The sequence below is a fragment of the Bidens hawaiensis genome, unplaced genomic scaffold (assembly GCF_021521415.1).
Source record: "Bidens hawaiensis isolate Kalapana, Puna unplaced genomic scaffold, B.hawaiensis_p1.1 tig00020888_1, whole genome shotgun sequence".
Classification (NCBI taxonomy): domain Eukaryota; kingdom Viridiplantae; phylum Streptophyta; class Magnoliopsida; order Asterales; family Asteraceae; genus Bidens; species Bidens hawaiensis.
The window spans coordinates 301,022-306,056 of NW_027493215.1; positions in this window are offsets into that span (position 1 = coordinate 301,022).

The following is a 5,035-nucleotide window of genomic DNA, read 5'->3' on the forward strand; positions in this document are numbered from 1 at the left end:
TAAACGACCACCCATTCCTTATTGATTTATTCCAGTGGAATTGGGAAGTTTCGATATTATAGTCGGTATGGACTGGCTATCTAAGTATAAAGCTGAAATTGTCTGTAAGGATAAGACCGTTAGAATACCTCTTTCGAATGATGAGGCTATAATTGTTCAAGGTGAGAAATCTGGAATGGTACTGCCTCTCATATCTCAACTTAAGGCATTGAGATATTTACGCCAAGGTTGTACTTTATACTTGGCGAGTGTAACAGTTAAGGAACCTGAGGAAAAAACGAATAGAAGACATCCCAGTGGTACACGAGTATTCAGATGTATTCCCCGAAGAGTTGCCTGGTTTACCACCGACCCGACAAGTTGAATTCCGTATTGATTTGATACCGGGAGCAGCACCTATTGCTAAGGCACCTTATAGACTTGCACCTTCTGAAATGTAAGAACTGTCCAACCAGTTACAAGAATTACTGGACAGGGGTTTTATTCGCCCTAGTTACTCACCGTGGGGAGCACCAGTGTTGTTTGTAAAGAAGAAAAATGGGAGTTTTCGAATGTGTATTGATTATCGGGAATTGAATAAAGTGACTATAAAGAATAGATACCCCTTACCTCGAATTGATGACTTGTTTGATCAGCTCCAAGGTGCGAAGTATTTTTCAAAAATTGATCTTAGATCTGGTTATCATCAAGTGAGAATTCAGGAAGAAGACGTACCAAAAACAGCGTTCCGAACTCGGTATGGTCACTATGAATTTTTGGTTATGCCGTTTGGGTTGACGAATGCACCTGCAGTGTTTATGGACCTCATGAACCGAGTTTGCAAACCTTACCTTGACAAGTTCGTGATAGTGTTTATCGATGACATTCTGATATATTCGAAAAGTAAGGAGGAACTTGAACAACATTTGCGGGAAATTTTAAAATTATTGAGGCAAGAGAAGTTATACGTAAAGTTGTCCAAATGTGAGTTTTGGCTACAAGAAGTGCAGTTTTTGGGACACATTGTGAACTATCAAGGAATCCAAGTAGACCCAAGTAAAATTGAAGCTATTAAGAATTGGCAAGTGCCTAAGTCACCAAGAGAAATTCGTCAATTCTTAGGACTAGCCGGGTATGATAGAAGATTCATTGAAAACTTTTCAAGTATTGCACAACCTCTAACCCTCCTAACTCAAAAAGATCGAGCATATGAATGGGAAGAAGAACAAGAAATGGCCTTTCAAACGTTAAAACAGAAGTTATGTGAAGCTCCAATATTAAGCCTTCCAGATGGAACTGATGAATTGGTGGTATATTGTGACGCATCTCGTAAAGGTTTAGGATGCGTACTGATGCAAAGAAAGAAAGTAATAGCATATGCTTCCCGACAATTAAAAGTGCATGAAAAGAATTATACGACCCATGATTTGGAATTGGGAGCAGTTATCTTTGCATTGAAGATTTGGAGACATTACTTGTATGGCACTAAATGTACCATCTATACTGATCACAAAAGCTTACAACACATATTTGATCAGAAAGAGCTAAACATGAGACAAAGAAGATGGGTAGAACTGTTAAATGATTACGATTGTGAGATTAAATACCACCCGGGTAAGGCCAACGTAGTAGCTGATGCCTTAAGTCGAAAAGACAGAATCAGACCATTAAGGGTACGAGCACTCGGAATGATTGTTCAAAGTAGCCTAACCGAACAAGTTCGCATTGCACAAGATGAGGCCTTGAAGACAGATCAGCTAGAAAAAGAAGAACTACATGGAAATGAAAAGAATTTTGAGAAGAAAACCGATGAAGTATATTATTACAAAAACCGGGTCTGGATTCCAACACTTCATAAACTCCGAAAGCTGATACTTGATGAAGCACACAAATCCAAATATTCTATTCATCCAGGTGCTGATAAGATGTATAAGGATGTCAAAGAATTTTACTGGTGGCCTGGTATGAAAAAGGATATAGCCGTGTATGTAAGTAAATATGCAACATGTGCAAGGGTAAAGGCGGAATATCAAAAACCTTCGGGAATGTTACAACAACCCGAAATCCCACAATGGAAATGGGAACAAATTACCATGGACTTTGTGACACACCTTCCTAAAACCTCCAGAGGACACAACGCAATTTGGGTAATTGTGGACCGATTAACCAAATCCGCACACTTTATTCCCATCCGTAACAACTACACCACCGAAAAACTCGCTCAAATTTACATCGATGAAATAGTATCTCGACACGGAGTACCTCTTTCGATTATTTCCGATCGAGACAGTCATTTTACTTCACATTTCTGGCAAGCAGTACAAGAAGCCTTGGGAACCCGAATCGACCTAAGTACGGCTTACCATCCCCAAACCGATGGTCAATCCGAACGAACCATCCAAACCTTAGAAGATTTACTTCGTGCTTGTGTACTGGACTTTAAAGGGAATTGGGATCAACACCTCCCACTCATTGAATTCTCTTACAATAACAGTTATCACAGTGGTATACAAGCAGCACCTTATGAAGCTCTATAAGGGCGAAAATGTAGATCACCACTATGTTGGACAGAAGTGGGTGATACTCAAATTTCAAGATCCGATTTAATTCAGGAAACCACCGATAAGATCCACCAAGTTAAACAAAAATTGAAAGCTGCCCGTGACCGACAAAAGAGTTATGCCGATGTTCGCAGAAAACCGTTATCTTTTGAAATAGGTGATAAGGTATTTCTAAAAGTATCGCCATGGAAAGGTGTTATAAGATTTGGAAAGACTGGTAAACTAGCCCCGAGATACATCGGACCTTTTGAAATTGTTGCAAAAATTGGTCCCGTAGCTTACCGATTAAAACTACCCTTAGAACTGAGCACTATTCATGACGTGTTTCATGTATCGAATCTGAAAAAGTGTTTGACTGATGAAACGACAATAGTACCACTGGAAGATGTTCAGATCAACGAAAAGCTCAACTTCGTAGAGGAACCGGTAGAAATTGTAGACGGGAAAACCAAACAGTTACGACACAACAAAATTTCATTGGTAAAAGTTCGGTGGAATTCAAAACAAGAACCCGAATATACTTGGGAACGAAAGGACGAATTCCGAAAGAAATACCCACACCTGTTCCCTAGAAAACCGATGACACATTAAATTTCAGGGACGAAATTTCTTAACGGGGGGAGAATGTGACATTCATGACAAAACGGGGTACACTATATTCTTTACGTAACAAGTAAACGACAAATCGGTTAATTCGTAGTGCTTAAACGAGTAACCGACCGATACTAATTATGACCCATATACATACTGAGGGGTCATATACGAGTTATATATATGTTATAGAGGCTAACATATTGATATTTAGGCCTCGGTACGTTTAAAACTCTTTAAACGAAAAAGGTTTCGTTTATCGATACGCTATAAGCTTAAACGCAATCGTTAATATCAAAACAAGCATTGTAGCATCCGTTAACCCGAAAAAGATTTATAAAACACTTATATGACATGTTCTAAGCCATCCGTGAAAATATTTTGGAATTTTACAACGAGTCAGTACGTTTTTCTTATTTTACAAAAATAAGCTGAAAAACACTCGTTTTTACGCTATTTCTCATACCCGAATTAATTTTCTTGCGAAAAACCGAACCCGAACTAAACTTAAAATGGGCTTTTCATGTTTGGGCTGGTATATATAAATTAATGGGCCAAAACAGCCCATTAAGGAGCCCTTCATAGTTCCGATCGGCCAAAAAAATTATACACCACACACCTTTTTATAACTTTCATCCTAAGCATTTTTATTCAATACAACATACAACATATTTTGAAGTCCAGCAGCTCTAACCTCTGCTCTATCAACTCCTTTCAAAAACCCTAAGGTAAGGTTCAATTTTAACAAGTTTTAACAAAGTTTGATCCATATGATTATCATATAAACATGTTTTGATTAGTGTTAAACATGTTTAACCATCCAAAAACCCTAAAAATCAAGTAAAATTATGTTTTGATGTTAAACATGTTTACAAACCTGGAACATATACTTTTTTGGTCAAAAACGCGGATTAGAACATGAATACAACGTTTTTACGGTTAGAAAGTTCGGTTTGAACCTAAAACCGAAACCCTAATTATCAAGGCTGTTACATGGATGATTTATGCTTGGTTTGATGTTATATGATATGTAGATATACTGAGTTTGCAACCCGAGACCCGGAAAGTCGTTTAAGCTAGCAAAATTCATCGAAAACCGACAAGGTAAACCCGTAATACTCGTTTAGGGGCTGTTTAGTATTAGGTTGTGACGTGCTTGTTGTTAGCTTGTGAAAATTTGCAGGGACATTAGGGATAATATAAATGAGTCCCAGTTCAAAGTTGGTAATTTTTCGATAAACGGAGAATATTTGGTGAATTTATTCCCGTTTATGGGCGTTTATTTGGGAAAAATAGCAAAACATGTTGAAAAATTATGAAACTCGGTTTTGGAGTTTGATATGGGATGGTAAGATCACTGGTAAAGTTTGGGAATCATTTGAAATGTCTATGTATGGTTTGTGCAGCCATGGTTTAACCGAATTTTAACAGCCAAAAAACGCACAAAAAGGCATTTTGTCAAAAGAGTTAGGTTCTGGAAATTTTGCAGGGGCTATGTAGTCACATTGAGGCCCTTGGAAAAAATTATGGGATTTTTCGGAGGTCGTTTGATATAAACGGGCCATTTATTACATGATTATAACCAATTAAATGAATTTTTATAAATAAATAAATAATCATAAAATTACTGGAAATATTTTTATAAAATTCTCCATGTCTTAATGTATTTTTACAAAAATTTACATAATTTATATGTAATTACATATTTAGTTATGATTTATTAAAGATTTAAATTATAATTGTTTTAACGAAACCGGCAGTTTTGTGTTTAACGGACTGACTGGTATGTCAAAATGTCAAAAGTGGTCAAATATCATATTTTTGAATGATATTGATAAAAACGAACTTTTTACGAGAATTCCGGACAATTCAAGTGGATTGTACGCGTTTTGTATAATCAAACC